Source organism: Hyaena hyaena, unplaced genomic scaffold (assembly GCF_003009895.1).
Source record: "Hyaena hyaena isolate Hyena2069 unplaced genomic scaffold, ASM300989v1 scaffold_126, whole genome shotgun sequence".
Classification (NCBI taxonomy): domain Eukaryota; kingdom Metazoa; phylum Chordata; class Mammalia; order Carnivora; family Hyaenidae; genus Hyaena; species Hyaena hyaena.
The window spans coordinates 1,331,250-1,348,199 of NW_024080759.1; the positions used below are offsets into that span (position 1 = coordinate 1,331,250).

General features: G+C 35.5%; 1 protein-coding gene across 1 annotated transcript in view; it reads left to right on the top strand.

Annotated features, from left to right (window-relative positions):
• Positions 1-16,950, top strand: part of BAZ2B (bromodomain adjacent to zinc finger domain 2B) — a 299,967-nt gene that overhangs the window by 69,700 nt on the left and 213,317 nt on the right. The window contains exon 2 of the mRNA XM_039237514.1: positions 9,424-9,466. The gene's annotated coding sequence lies outside the window, so the exon portion shown is untranslated. The remainder of the gene's footprint in view (positions 1-9,423; positions 9,467-16,950) is intronic.

The following is a 16,950-nucleotide window of genomic DNA, read 5'->3' on the forward strand; positions in this document are numbered from 1 at the left end:
TGAGACTAGGACTTGAGCTGAAATTGAGTCAGAGGCTTAACCAACTCACCCACCTGGGTGTCCCAATCTAATTTTTTTTTCCACTTGTTAACATTGCTTAACTGCCTCATCAGTCTTCATAGCCATAGTCTGAATTGGATATTTAAAGGATTGGATTAGAATAGTTTCATTTCAGTCTTTTAGCTATGGAACATAAAACTCTTTAAAAAAAACTGTGAACTTACATGTTTGTCTTAATTATTGGCTTCTTCTAGTGAGGTGTTTCTGTTTTGTTTTATTTATTTACTTGTTTTTATTATTTTTATTTTATTATTATTATTTAATGTTTATTTTTGAGAGAGAGAGACAGAATACGAGCTAGGGAGGGGCAGAGAGGAATACACAGAATCCGAAGCAGACTCCAGGCTCTGAGCTGTCAGCACAGAGCCTGACACGGGGCTCAAACTCCGGAAACATGAGATCATGACCTGAGCTGAAGTTTGAAGTTTAACTGACTGAGCCACCCAGGTACCCGTTTTCCTTTTTTTAAAGGCAATCTGGTAAGTGGCAAATTTTCAATTGGCATTTGTTAATAGGACTAAGATGGACTCTGATTTTGATAAAAAGTAAAATTGCCCTGTAATTATATTCAGATAATGTGTTTTAACTTAGTTAATTAATAGTGATTACTAAAAGCTTTACCTCTTTGTGTTGCTACAATTTGAGTTGAATTTCCTAAAGAAGTTAGAGATATAAAAGTACAGCCAAAACAGCATATAATTTTTTCTCAAATGAAGCTCTTCATTATGTTACTTCCCCCAAGTGATTAGTTCATTTTTGGATATTGTGTATATATTAACCTCAAGAATGTTTCAATACCAGTTAGCAGTGCTACTTTCTTCCTCTGATGGATGACCATTTATGGCTCTAAAGCAGAAACCTATTAACCAACGAGTAAAGATTTTGAGAAGTGCTAATTAGTGTTGAAAGAGTGGGGTGGTAAAGTTGGGGAAACCATGCAGCTTATATATACATAGATTTTTTAAAGATTCACCAAGTCTAATAGCCGGTTGTGCTTTGTTCACATGGTTTTTATTATCAGCAGCATTACAAAGTTACCATCTGAGCTCGAATGAAACTTCATGTAAACTTCATGTAATCGGGCTTATGTTGTTTAAAAATTTTGTGAAGTACGCCAGTCAGAGTGGCTAAAATGAGCAAATCAGAGAACGTGAGATGCTGGCGAGGATGTGGAGAAACGGGCACCCTCCTACACTGTTGGTGGGAATGTAAAATGGTACAGCCCCTCTGGAAAACAGTGTGGAGATTCCTCAAAAAAATAACAATAGAACTCCCCTATGACCCAGCAATAGCACTGCTAGGAATTTACCCAAGGTATATAGAAATGCTGATGCATAGGAGCACATGTACCCCAATGTTCATTGCAGCACTCTCAACAACAGCCAAAACATGGAAAGAGCCTAAGTGTCCATCAATGGACAAATGGATCAAGAAGATGTGGTTCATCTATACAATGGAATACAAATGGCATGAGAAAGACTGAAATCTGGCCTTGTGTAGCAACATGGATGGACCTTGAGGGTGTTATGCTGAGCGAAATAAGTCAGGCAGAGAAGGACAAATATCATATGTTTGCACGTATAGGAGGATTAGGAGGAACTTAACAGACTACCATGGGGGAGAAGAAGGGGGGAAATGGTGGGGGAAAGGGGGAGAGGCAAACCATGAGAGACTCTTGAATGCTGACAAAAACTGAGGACTGATGGATGTAGGGGGGATGGGCACGGAGGGGGCCACTTGTGGGGATGAGCACTGGGAAGCCAAATTGACAATAAACTATTTGTAAAAAAATAATAATAATTAAAGTTAAAAATGAAGTAAAAAAAATTTTGTGAGGTAGTCTTTGGGAATTAGAACTTTTCTAGAGAAATTTCAGTCATACATAACAATAAGGACAAGTAGTTGAAATAAAGTAATTCATTTTTTTGCAGTAAGGAAGGTGAAATAACTGATAATTTTAGTAATTTATGGAAATGTAAATTTGTTTATAAGAAATGTGAAATCATTGACCATGCAAGAAGTGCTTTTTAAATGACCTTTGTTTTATTTGGTTTTACCGGAAGTAGTAGTACTGACAATGAATTGTTTAACTGAAGAGAATAGTAACTTGGAGAGGGTAACAAAAAGTTAGAATCCTGGTAATTCACTTATTAAAACTTTAAAAGATTATATATGCTTTTTTATTTATGCCTTTGGTTTTGTTGAACACTTAAGGAGGCTGTCTTAAGGGAAATCTCACTTTGTTGTAGGTAGGATATGACAAAGTGAAAGGTTTTAAACTGCAAAACTGTTATTTGCTTATTCCTAGCCTTCTGTTAAGAGGCTATAGATTCATCACTTTCTAACTTTATGAGTTCTTCTGGTATAGATAAGGGGCTTCTGATTTTTTCTAACAGCAGGTATTGAATTAACCAGCAGCAGATACTGAATTAGAGGTCTACTTAGCCTACAGAAAGCCTGATGAGGTCTTCAAAGCCAAATAGTGCCAGCATATAGAACCTAGGCATTAATCATCTTGCTTATATTGGCCAAAAATTTATAAACAGTTGGGACACCTGGGTGGCTCAGCTGGTTAAGCATCTGACTTTGGATTAGGTCATGATCTCGTGGTTCATGAGTTTGAGCCCTGTGTCAGGCTCTGTGCTGACAGCTCAGAACCTGGAGACTGCTTTGATTTCTGTCTGTCCTCTCTCTGCACCTCCCTCATTCATGCTGTGTCCCTCTCTCTCCCAAAAATAAACACTAAAAAAATTATAAACAGTCAAAATAAAAACTGATGACTTTCAATTGGTGAATCTGTAGGACTCTTTCAGTTCTGGAAGTTGTATGATTTATTTTAGGGAGTCAGTCAGTTGTCAGTTTTAAGGATAGGTTCCATCATTTTTATTAATTTCAGTGTGGTTTTGCATGGATTAATGTGCAGTTTCAAGAATAAGTAGAACTATTGCCTTCATATTCTCTGTGAACAGCAAGGAAAGAAGAACATCAGGTATTTTACTGCATACCCTGCTTAGATGCCGTTGAAACTGAGGACAGGAGGCATTTGTTGAGTATGATGTACCAAAAATACTGCTTAGAGTTGGAATCCATATTTATTCACGCTGCTTGTTTTCCTTTCTTTTTCAGCCTTGGATGTCTTCCCCCATGAAATCAGGAAAACAACTTTTAGCCTGGGTACCAGAGTTTGTACAGATCAGGAAATTATTTTTATCATTTGATTTGTATGTAAAGTTCAGTATCTAAGTTGATCAGTGCCAGTCCAACTTGAGAAAGCTGTTTAACAAAGCTTAAATTAATGTTATATAAGGTCTTCTATTTCTTTTTTTTTTAACTTATTTATTTATTTATTTATTTATTTATTTATTTATTTATTTTGAGAGAGACAGACAGCGTGGGCAGAGAAAAGGGGAGAAAGAGAATTCCAAGTAGGCTCAAAACTGTCAGCACAGAGCCCGATGAGGGGCTCGAACCCATGGACTGTGAGTCCAAAACTGTCAGCACAGAGCTGATGAGGGGCTTGAATCCATGGACTGTGAGATCATGACCTGAGCCAAAACAAAGAGTCAAATGCTAATTGACTGAGCCACCCTGGTGCCCCTAATGTCTTCTATGTCTTTGTCTTTTTTTTAAAAATAGTTTATTGTCAAGTTGGTTTCCATATAACACCCAGTGCTCATCCCAACAAGTGCCCTCCTCTATGCCCATGACTCTCCTTCCCTTCTCTCCCACCCCCATCAGCCCTCAGTTTGTTCTCAGCATTCAAGAGTCTCTCATGGTTTGCCTCTTCCCTCTCCCACACTATTTTTCCCTTCTTCTCCCTCATGGTCCTCTGTTAAGTTCCTCCTAATCCACCTATACGTGCAAACATATGGTATCTGTCCTCTGCCTGACTTATTTCACTCAGCATAACACCCTCAAGTTCCATCCATGTTACTACAAATGGCCAGATTTCATTCTTTCTCATTGCCATTTGTATTCCATTGTATAAATATACCACATCTTCTTGACCCATTCACCAGTTGATGGTCACTTAGGTTCTTTCCATGTTTTGGCTATTGTTGAGAGTGCTGCTATGAACATTGGGGTCCATGTGCCCCTATACATCAGCACTCCTGTATCCCTTGGGTAGATTCCTAGCAGTGCTACTTCTGGGTCATAGGGTAGTTCTATTGTTAATTTTTTGAGGAACCTCCATACTGTTTTCCAGAGGAGTTGCACCAGCTTACATTCCCACCAACAGGGTAGGAGGGTGCCCATTTCTCCACATCCTCGCCAGGATCTAGAGTCTCCTGATTTGTTCATTTTAGCCGCTCTGACTGGTGTGAGGTGGTATCTCAGTGTGGTTTTGATTTCTATTTCCATGATGATGAGGGACCCTGAGCATCATTTCATGTGTCTGTTGGCCATCTGGATGTCCTCTTTGGAGAAGTGTCTGTTATGTTTTCTGCCCATTTCTTCACTGGATTATTTTTCGGGTGTGGAGTTTGATGAGTTCCTTAAAGATTTTGGATACTAGCCCTTTATCTGATATATCATTTGCAACTATCTTTTCCCATTCCGTCAGTCGCCTATTAGTTTCCTTTGCTATGCGGAAGCTTTTAATCTTGATGAGGTCTCAGTAGTTCATTTTTGCTCTTGATTCCCTTGCCTTTGGGGATGTGTCAAGTAAGAAATTGCTGCGGTTGACGTCAAGGAGGTTGTTTCCTGCTTTCTCCTCTAGGGTTTTGATGCTTTCCTGTCTCACGCACGTTCAGGTCCTTTATCCATTTTAAGTTTATTTTGGTGTATGGTGTGAGAAAATGATCTAGTTTCATTCTTCTACACGTTGTTGTCCAGTTATCCTAGCACCATCTGTTAAAGAGGCTGTCTTTTTTCTATTGGATACTCTTTCTCACTTTGTCAAAGTTTAGTTGGTCATATATTTGTGGGTCTAATTCTGAGTTTTCAATTCTATTCCATTGGTCTATGTATCTGTTTTTGTGCCAATACCATACTGTCTTGATGATGACAGCTTTGTAGTAGAGGCTAAAGTCTGGGATGGTGATACCTCCTGTTGTGGTTTTCTTCTTCAATATTACTTTGGCTATTTGGGGTCTTTTATGGTTCCATACAAATTTTAGGATAGTTTGTTGTAGTTTTGAAAAGAATGCTGGTGCAATTTTGATTGGGATTGCATTGAATGTGTAGATTGCTTTTGGTAGTAATGTCTTCTATTTCTATACTCACTTTAGACTGAGATAGCAGGCTTTTTTCATATACATTATATTACCTGCTTAGTTGAAACTTTCTTAAAGTTTATTTTTTGAGAGAGTGAGAGAGTTGGGGAAGGGTGAGAGAAAGAGAGAGGATCCCAAGCAGGTTCCATACTGTCAGCTCATACCCCGATGCAGGGCTCAAACTCACGAGCCCTGAGATTGTGACCTGAACCAAAATCAAGAGTTGGTTATACTTAACTAACTGAGCCATTCAGGCACCCCTACATGCTTAGTTAAAACTTTTGTCTTGCTATTAAGGTTTGCTCATCTTTTTTTCTTAAAACAATAAGGGGATAAAACTTGATAGCAAAAGAGGTTTGTAAGGATCAGGGCTATCAAAGTTGTTAATAAAATACATTTCTTTTTTCCCCTATCTTTTGGTGAAGTTTTAGTCATAATTGTACATGCTCTACCCAACTGAACAAAGTAAAGCAAATTGAAACTTTTAAATAGCAGGCAATATAAATGCAATCTGAAAATGTTTAGAACTCATTTCTCCAAAACCCAAGACTGTTTCCCCCTTATAAGCCCTTTGATACATTAAGGATGATAAAACAAATCTTTTTTTTCCTCCCACCAAACATAAACTTGAAAGTTATTCAAAGCTAAAATAGTTCCCCTCCAAATTTAGAGCAGTTTTTCTGAAATGAACATTAACTACACAGCACAGTTGAGGTTTTGGGTTTTTTTTTTTCCATTTCTAAAAAATAGAGAAAATCATTTTCAGATATTTAGAAGAATCATTTACAGTTCAGTCTTGGTATGGTGTTCTAATATGGTAGCCACTATGTGCCAGTGATTATTTAAATCAAAATTAAATATAATTAAAGTTAATTAAAATTTAAAAGTCTGTTGCTTAGTCACAGTAACCATATTACAAGTGCTTAATGGCCGCATTTGGCTGTGGGCTAGGTATTGGACAGCACAGATACTGAACATTTCCATCATTGCAGAAAGTTCCATTGCACAGCACTGGATAAAGTATTCCATTGGTAGTAGTTTTTTAAATCATTTTTATCAGTTTCCTAATATCAAGTATTTTGTCCTTACCTTCTAAAAAAAGACATTATTATCAAAGCCTGTTATTTTTTATTTACTCAATAATTTCCCGAATTAAAAAAAAATAATGGTCAGGGTTTGAAATGGCAAGATGATGGTAGAAACATGTTTAGATTTTTTTCTTTTAAGTTTTTGTTAAACCTTAAAAATACATGCCAAAAGATGTGTAGTTGTGAATCTTTAGAAAGAGAATGATAGAAGTAGGCTTTCCATGTCTACAGTCTAATACTGCCAACACTGAAATGGCCACAAGTAGCATATGATTTGTGAGATTATTTTTCTTTTCTTCTTTTTCTTTTTTCTTTCTCTCTCTCTCTCTCTCTCTGTCTGTCTCTATTATTTTTTTTTTAATTTTGTTTTATTTATTTCTAGGAGAGAGAGAGAGAGACAGGGTGAGCAGGGGAGGGTCAGAGAGAGAGGGAGTCACAGACTGAAACAGGCTCCAGGCTCTGAGCTGGCAGTCAGCACAGAGCCTGATGCGGGGCTCGAACCCACGAACCGCGAGATCATGACCTAAGCGAAAGTCGGACGCTTAACCGACTAAGCCACCCAGGCGCCCCTGTCTCTATTATTTTTTTTGAGAGAGAGTACATGCATGCACACACAGGGGAGGGGCAGAGGAAGAAGGAAGATGTGGGGCTCAGTCTCACAACCCTGAGATCATGACCTGAGCTGAAATCAAGAGTCAGATGCTATACCAACTGAGCCATCCAGGTTCCCTACGTGAAATTATTTTTCTTATGTAAATTTTAGAAATAATTTTTTATTGTATAACCACACCTTGAAAAGAGCATAGAACACAGCAAAAACATTAAACCAATTGATAAATGAATGATTAAATATTTAATTTAGCTTCAATGAATTTTAGAGTTAAAAAGCACATATTTCTATGTTCAGATTGAGTGAGTGAGAAAAAGAAGGTATTGTATTCATTCATTCCTTTGTATCTTTTCACTAAGCTGGGTAGGGATAGGTATGCTTAGTTTGTGTATGTTGAGACTTCTGTGATGCTGTCAGGTGAAGGTTAAGACTTGACTATGTTAAAATCAATTATATAAAGACTGTATTTTGGGGCAGAAGAGGAAAATAAAGATAGGTATATGCTAATTACTGGAAAAATATTTATATAATTGTATATTTTGACTTATCCCACAGTTTACACTGGCAGGTGTTTTCTGAGGGTAAATTTGGTTGTGATTTTCTCTGCATATTTACTGAAATGGTGACTTGTGGAGAAATAGCACATAACCAACATATTAGTTGACTTACGTTTTCATAAAATTTAATATCACTTTTTATATGTATATTTTAAATATATTTGCTGTTTTCAAGATGATTTTAAAGAACTACCTTTCCTTGTAAAAGCCACTTAGGGTTTTTATGAGAAGTTTTAACATTTGTCTGACTTTATCTAGTGTCATTTTAATTTCATGTATTTTTTTTCTTATGTATTTGCAAGTACCAAGTAAGTCATATGTGAAAATTGCTTCCATGCCTTTACTAGTTCTTTGTTTTTTAAAGACACTTTTTTTAAGTGTTTATTTATTTTTGAGAGAGAGATAGAGTATAAGTCGGGGAGGGGCAGAAAGAGAGGGGAGACACAGAACTCAGACTAGGCTCTATCTCTGAGCTGTCAGCTCAGAGCCTGACACAGGGCTGGAACCCACAAATCGTGATATCATGACCTGAGCTGAAGTCAGATGCTCAAGAGACTGAGCCACCCATTTGCCCCTACTAGTTTTTTTTATAGATATAGTATTAATTACCATGTTTTTTCCTAAAAATAAAAAATAAAATGGAACATTTATCTTTTATTCAATCACAAATAGTGTGTGAATGTAACTATTAAAAAAAACATAAATCCTTTTTGAATTACAGAGTTTTATATAAAGTATAATTTCTTCTTTCGTAAGACTTCTTGTATTAATACATTGTCATCACAAGACTGGTTTGTGTTTGTTTATTTGTTTGTTTGTCTAAAGTGGGACTTGAACTCAGGAACCTGAGGTTAAGAGTCACTTGCTCTACTGACTGAGCCAGCCAGGAGCTCCATAAGATTGCTTTTTATATTGATTTAGGTTGAAAGCATAATGCTAGGAAGTAGCTCCTTGAAGACAGGTCTTTGGATACACAGGGTAATGTGTTTGTTGGCAGAATGGAATGGATGGAAGGCGTGAGATAATAAAAGAAACAAGGAAAACTCAGTTCTGAGTGCTTGGACAAGTAATGTATGCTGTCTACCATCTATTTTCCATGAGTGTGTAACCAGAAATATCTCTTTCCCGCTACTTTGAAAAAATTGTTACGAGGATCTGATGATATAACAGTAATGAATATTAGGACACCATAACATTGTGTTGTTTTTTAACATGAAACATTTAAGAGCTTACCTGAAACCATGTCTTGTTAACTGAGAAATTTCTGAAAACTTTGATTTTATAGAGATAAGAACTCTAAGTTATCTATAGTTTAGGGAATAATTTCACTTATAACTTCCTTGGGATTTATAGTGTGTGGTTCCTTCCCAGTGATATTTTCAGGCTTTACTAGTTTTGTCACTCTTTACAAGGATGAGCATAAAGCTCTTTCTTCTATTAATTAATAATAAGTTGATCACATGGTAGCCATAAAATGAACTGCTAATCTGATTATGGAGAAAAAGTTATCTATAAACAGTACCAGTCTTTTGTTTGTAGTGTATTGAACACACCATGATTCTCTTCTTAGTAAGTATTTGAAAACAAATAAAACTAACTCAAATGTCCTATAGTTTATTTACTAAGATGTTACATTATGTTAACCCTGAGGTGTTGCTGATTATAAACAGAACATAATCTACCATGCTATAATAAAAAATGACCTATAAAAAAACAGCAGGTGCTTCATGCGTTATTTGTGTCATGCCAATTGTGCTTTCCCTGACAACTTTAGATTATTTTAAATATGATTTATGGTATCATGGAAGACAAAAATTCTTAACATTTTCGTTTCTGAAATTACTTACTCAAATATGATTCAGCTGAATGCTATTTCTGTTTTCCTATTGCAGATTTCTCAACAGTGATGTCACAAGATTGACCACATTGATCACAGTAAGACCAAAATGATAATTAAGCTTTTTAGGATGTTTTGTTTTCTCCAGAATTAGACTTGAGTTGGAAAAATATTTATAATTTTAAATTATTTTTTTAAGTTTTTTATAGTTTATTTATTTTTGAGACAGAGAGAGGCCAAGCATGAGTGGGGGAGGAACAGAGAGAGAGGGAGACACAAAATCTGAAGCAGGCTCCAGGCTCTCAGCTGTCCTGCACAGAACTTGATGCGGGGCTGGAACCCACAAACTGTGAGATCATGACCTGAGCCGAAGTCAGACGCTCAACCGACTGAGCCACCCAGGCGCCCCTATAATTTTAAATTATTATTCTTTCTTTCAACAGCCAATTGAATGTTTATATTTTCAATGAATCACATCTCATAGTTATTTAAATATTTAAAAAATATTGCTTTAAATGATTTAAAAACATTTAAAAAGAAAATTAGTTTTAATTTACAACTGACATTATGTGCCTAATTATATTAATATATTTCAGTGTGAATCATAATCTGACCATCATCTTTGTAAAGTTTTTTTGTTTTTGTTTTTTTTTACTAAAAAATGGCAGAACATTTATGGTGACTCCACATCAGGATAAAATTTACAAAAATAACATTACTTGAGACTGTAATGACAAGACTGTGAAAACAGCCTTGAAAGGATTCTTAGGCTTGCTTACATTTTTCATTGATATTTAAATGATTTATAGAGAGTCTTCCAAATATGGAGAGTTGTTGAAAAGAGATAGTTATCATAAGTAACTGATACTTTTCCTCTTTAATTTTAAAGTGTAATTTCTACCAGATATGAGGAAATATGTTTCTTAATGAAAAATTGTTACCCAAGGCCTTGATCCACATTATTATAAAATTCTAAATAGTAAAATCTGAATTATAGTAATGAGATTTTATAGTATTTTTGAAAAATTCTTTTAAATGGCAGAGAAATAAATTTAGAATAGATCATTTATTCAATCTGCTTCTTTAATCCTGTTCTAATTGTTCACTAATTATACAAGCAATAATTATCAGAAATGTAAATTCATGTGTAATCTTTGTATTTATGTTTAGCATTTATTTTGAAAACTGGTTTATTTTTGAAGCTTAACATTTTACAGAGGCCAGAGAGAACTTTTATTGTATTTTTAAAGGCTTTATCATCATTATTGAGTATACAGATGTTCAGATGTTTATGGCATATTCATTCATTTTCCTAGGGGATCAAGTTAGCTATCTCTGATTTGTAGTTCTTTGCTTGTTTGTTTTTTCTTAATCAGAACTTTATTATCCTAACTGAATGGTTTACAAAAGGATATTAACATATTTCTGTAGTAACCTTCTGTTTAGATCTATTACTTTACAATCAAGGAGGTTAACATTAGCATCAGATGAAAAAGCTTTTTAATTTGAAAATGCTGACTTTCACTGTACATTTTTAAGGCAGTATTAGAAGAATATGTAATTGCAGCTGTTTTAAATTCAAGAATTTCAGGAAAAGAGGTACTATCCAATATTATAAGATGTTAAATAAGTTAAAGACTAAGAAGTATTCATTTGAGATATTCTTAAGTGACTGATAAGAGAAACCCTCGCTTTGTAATAATATCAGGACTATGAGGCCTTCTCCAGCCCCTTGAGTCAAGAAAAGAGGGTAGATTTCAACACTGATTCCAGGTTTAGGGGACTGTCGGACCGAGTAGTTCAAGTATTGACCCTGAGGTAGAAATAAAAGTGAGGCCAGGGAAGGGCTGATATGTTCAGAGAAAATGGAGAGGTTAAGAGACTAGTCAGAAGTAGATAAGCTGATGAAATCAGATGATAAAGTAATAGCTAAAAGAATAGAATATTGTGGTTAGAGAGAGGTATATTATAGATTGTTTCAGAGCTGAAACTGTAATGAGTTTTTATATGTTATGTAATATACATCTTTTATACTTTTTCCCCAGAAATTTTCAGAACGTAGGAGAATTTCTATTTTTCCCATGTTTTGAATCACAGAAATGTCCAAATCTAACTAATCTCCCATCTTCCTGGCCATCATCAACTCCCTTGAAGCCAGTACATCTTCAGTTTAATCATATTAAAGCATTGCCCTCTTTCTGTACTCTGCTTGAAGATGATTAGTGACTTCCCATTTCCTACAAGATCAAATCTAGATACTCTAATTTGGTATTTAAACTCCTTCCTCAACTTGGCTCTAACATATTTCTCAGCCAAATATCCTATTATTTAAGAAGAAGAATCCTACATTCTACCCAATGTGGACTGTATACTCCACATTGAATATTCATTTTGGCTCCATATTTCCCTTTCCCTAAAATTCTTTTTTTTAAGATTTTATTTTTAAGTAATCTCTACACCCAGCATGAGGCTTAAACTGACAGCCCCAAGATCAAGAGTTGCATGTTGTACCTACTGAGCCAGCCAGGTGCCCTTCCCTAGAATATTCTTTTTCTTTCAGGCTTTTAATTTTTTCTGATGATTTCAAACCTCTCTTCTAATCATGTCTGTCCACATGTAATCATGTCTTCGAGGCTTTCCCTAATCATCCTAGTTGAAAGTGATTCTCTCCCCTAGTAGTTTGGTAAGCTTAATTTTTATTATTCCTATGTTACTGATGACATATATTCTCTTATATTTTACATATTTCAATACATATATTCCAGCTGTGCTCCTAAATGAGTATTCAGCAAATGTTTGCTGGTAATCAAAAATACCCCAGAAAGAGATAAGTTAATTAATATCTTTAGTTTTCCTATATTAAAATAGAAAAAAGTATATTAGTGCATGAATATCCAAAATTGAGCCCTAGGAAGCAGGGTTGATGGGGGGGAATGTAGATTTTAGAACTAGAGAGAGTTCAAGTACTGATGCAACTGTATACTAGGCATGTGACATTCAGCAAGTCAGCCTCTTTGTGCCTCAGCTTCTTCACCTGTAAAATGTGTTAAATTTAAAAGGATTGCTATGCAAGATTTAAATACAGTGTTCATTAACTTTATTTCCTTGACACTTACATAAAGGGTGCATAAAATCAGCTATAAACATCAGGAATATACCCCCAAACATCTGAATTTATCTTAATCACATATTGTGAGCCCTCTTTTCTTTTTTTTTTTTTAAGTTTATTTATTTTGAGAGAGACCAGAGAGAGTGCAAGCAGGGGAGGGGCAGAGAGAGAGAGAGAGAGAAAGAGAATCCTGAGCAGGCTCTGGGCTGCCAATGCAGAGCCTGACGTGGGGCTTGATCCTATGAAACCATGATACCATGACCTGAGCTGAAAGCAAGAGTCAGATGTTCAACTGACTGAGCCACTCAGGTACCCCAATATTGTGGTTCTTTTTATCTATAAGTTAAAAAATTTTTTAATGTTAATTTACTTTGAGAGAGAGATACAGAGCAAGCAGGGAGGGGCAGAGAGAGGGAGGCAGAGAGTCCCAAGCAGGATGTATACTGTCAGCACAGAGCCTGATGCAGGGCTCAAACTCATGAACTATGAGATCATGACCTGAACTGAAATCAAGAGTCAGAGGTTTAACTTACTGAGCCACCCAGGCAGCCCTTGTCTATAAGTTTTAATAAATGAATTTCTACTTTCTGTGTTATATATTTATTTATGATAACTTAATCGATATATAAATTCCTGGGTGGAGGCTGATTAGATCTTTTGATATGATGTGCTTTTATTTAGGGAAAGAGTCAGACCTCACTAGGATATCAACACCTTAGAAGGCCAGAATAAACTTTAGAATGGTTCAGGTTGTGCTAATTTCCCCTTAGATAGCAGATGAGAAAACCAAGGTCCACAGAGTTTGAAAGGAGATAATACACAAAATGGTAAAGAACATGAACTGAGGTCAGAAAAACCTTTGTTTAAGTTTGTGCTTTGATACAGCTGTTGTGATCTTGAGTCAATTACACCCTCTAAGATCAATTTTTTTCCTCTCTAAAGCGGAGATAATATTTATATCTCTAGGACTGTTGTGAATATTAAGTAACATAATGCTTATAAAGCATAGCACAGAGGCTCATACATCTTAAATTCTTCTGACCTCTCATCAGAGTCATCACCTCTAAAGTGACTTTACCAGAGTCACATAGTGTGAGATCTTGGCCTAAACCTGATTTTGCTTTATTCCACTATAATTTTTTAGTATTCTGTTTAGTGATTACCTCTACTTGATTAAAAATATCTATAAATAGCATTTATAGGAAGTATGATAAAATAGCTCATAGACTTTTTCTTCATGTATCTTTCCAAATTCTCCATCTTTGAGAATATTCATGCAATTTCACTTACATGCAGTTTTGTTAACATGTATTTTCAGTACTACAGTCGCTCTATTTTATTTAACATTCTACTGCATATTTTAATCTGTTACAAAGCAACTTTTAAAAGACTTAAAATGGGGGGCGCCTGGGTGGCTTAGTTGGTTAAGCATCCGACTTTCGCTTAGGTCATGATCTCACGGTTCGTGGGTTCGAGCCCTGCGTCAGGCTCTGTGCTGACTGCCAGCTCAGAGCCTGGAGCCTGTTTCAGTCTGTGACTCCCTCTCTCTCTGACCCTCCCCTGCTCATGCTGTCTCTCTCTCTCTGTCTCCTAGAAATAAATAAAACATTTAAAAAAATAAATAAAAATAAAAAATAAAATACTTAAAATGGGCTTTTCTGTTTTTTATTAATATTCCTTTATTTCCCCTAGGTAATTTTATTATAAATATTAAATTTTATGGAGACTAATATCTACTAATAGAAATATTTTATTTAAAAATTGAAATTTAGAAGGAATATTTACACAATTTTACAGTGTATACACTGCTAGAAATGTTGGTGGTAATGGTGGCTCAGTCAGTTAAGCATCTGATTTTGGGTCAGGTAATTGATCTCACAGTTTTTGGGTTTGAGCCTTGTGTCGGGCTCTGTGCTGAGCCTGCTTCAGATTTCTGTGTCTCCCTCTCTCTCTGCTCCTCCCCCATTTATACTCTGTATCTCTCTGTCTCTCACTCTCTCTCTCAAAAGTAAACATAAAAAATTTTTTAACAAAAGAAATGTTGGTGGTAGATAGCAAATTTAAAATGTCAGATACCTATCACAGATAAGATAAAATGAAGTATAACAGTGATTGTTAGTTGTCTGCTAATACTGATTCAACAGTACCTTGGACCTGAGTATGTAGATATATTCTCTGTGGAGAGAGAGAGTTTGCTACAGTAATTTACAAATGTTAATATAAAACAAATTAACACAAGCATATATATATTTATCACCTGGGATGCCTATTTTATAACCAATTACTACCAGTACTTTCACGACTGTGATTGTGTTCAATTATGTCAGTCTAATGAGAAAAGAACAAAAATATATTTACCATGTACAAGTGGTTCATTTGTACCAAGTGAAGGCCAGATGACATCAGAGGGAACTAAATTAAAGCAAAGTAGTTTGAGTAGAGAGAAATGGTGGGAATATTAAATCATTCAAGGAACACTAGGTTATAAGATAGGCATGCCAAATTCAAATATAACTAGAAAATAATGGGGAGTAGCAGTCAGTAACATATTCCATCATGTTGGGTACAGTGATTTTATTTTAGAAAAAACATCATATGATAACAGTTTGAAATCTGTTTTATAGCTCTTATGTGCATACTTTGTAAGTTTGTTTTGGTACTGTGTTGAATTAGATCTAGTAGCAAGAAGAGTTTATCCTTACTCATAGTTTTACTTTTCTGTGTATTTCGGTAATATAAGATTTAGTTAATTTCAATCTACCCATGTGTTCAGAAGGCATTTTCTTCTCTTTTTGTAATGGTCTATTCATAAGGTAAGTTTCAGAAATATTCTTATAAAGCTCATACCTGTCTTATGAGTTGTGTGCTTAGCTATTTCACCTGTTAGATTATGAAGTCCTTACCATCTAGTAAAGGCATAGATTTTTATTCATTCTTGCAGTTCTCTTAGTCTGCTAGGCTTTGCATCTAATAGTGGTACAGCAGAAATTTTTCAGTAAACTTTCCTGTGCTAGTGTGACTCTTAGTGTGATCATGTCAGATTGAACTAGAATGGATAAATACATAGAAAACATACAGAGAATATGCAGGATGACAATTTGAAAGTCATACAAGTTAGTAAATTCTTTTTAAATTAAATATGCCCTGTAGACAGCATATAGATGGATTTTTTTTTTTTTTTTAAATCCATTCTGCTACCCTATGTCTTTTGATTGGAGCATTCAGCCCATTTACATTCAGTGTTATTATTGAAATATGTGGGTTTAGAGTCTTTGCATCTTTTGTAAGGTTCATGTTTGTGGTGGCAAAAATGCTGAGGCATAGGAGCACATGTACCCCAGTGTTCATAGCAGCACTCTCCACAATAGCTAAAACATGGAAAGAGCCTAAGTGTCCATCAACAGATGAATGGATCAAGAAGATGTGGTTTATCTATACCATGGAATACTACATGGCAATGAGAAACAATGAAATCTGGCCATGTGTAGCAACATGGATGGACCTTGAGGGTGTTATGCTGAGCGAAATAAGTCAGGCAGAGAAGGACAAATATCATATGTTTGCACGTATAGGAGGATTAGGAGGAACTTGATGGAGGAACAAGGGGGAGAAGAAGGGCGGAAATGGTGGGGGAAAGGGAGAGAGGCAAACCATGAGAGACTCTTGAATGCTGACAAAACTGAGGACTGATGGATGTGGGGGGGAGGGGGGATGGGCATGGAGGAGGACACTTGTGGGGATGAGCACTGAGTGTTATGTGGAAACTAATTTGACAATAAACTATTTGTAAAAAATAAATAAATAAATTAATTAATTAAATATGCCCTAGGATTTTGATCACTTACCATGTTGCATGAATTACTTTGATTTGATAAAGGATTTTTAGGGTAGTAGGGGGAGAATGAAAGATTACATGGCAGGTTAGAACTGAATGTGGAGACGTAACCAGTATCCTCAGGGAACAAAATGATGCTTCATTGCAAAAATGTAGTTGAGAACATTTGTTTCCCAAGGAAGAGGAGACACAAGAGAATGGAATGGAAAGGGATATGGAAAGAAACTAAAGATGCCATTTTCCACTTTTGGGGTACTTCCTAGAGCCATAGTACCTACGCAGTATTCTCTAGCTTTGATGGAATTAAAACTGGCATACATTTTAAATCCTCTAGAGTAATATAATAAGTATATTTCCTACTTTTCTAATTCTGTTACAGTAGATTTTTGCATGATGCTGTCACAACATAGAGTTTAGTTATCTTACTAACTTCTTAAATATCTTCCCATTTTCTACTTAAATTGAATTACGTATGCCTAAAGTTCAGAGCCATTCAAAGTTAGCCTTGTCCTTTCTATGGAATTTTCCAACACACAGATGGTTTTCTATTCAGAACATTCTTATAACCAGAATATATAGTGATGATTTTGTCCATGTGTCTTTTTCCGTACATCATTTCCTTTACTTGAAGTGTTGTT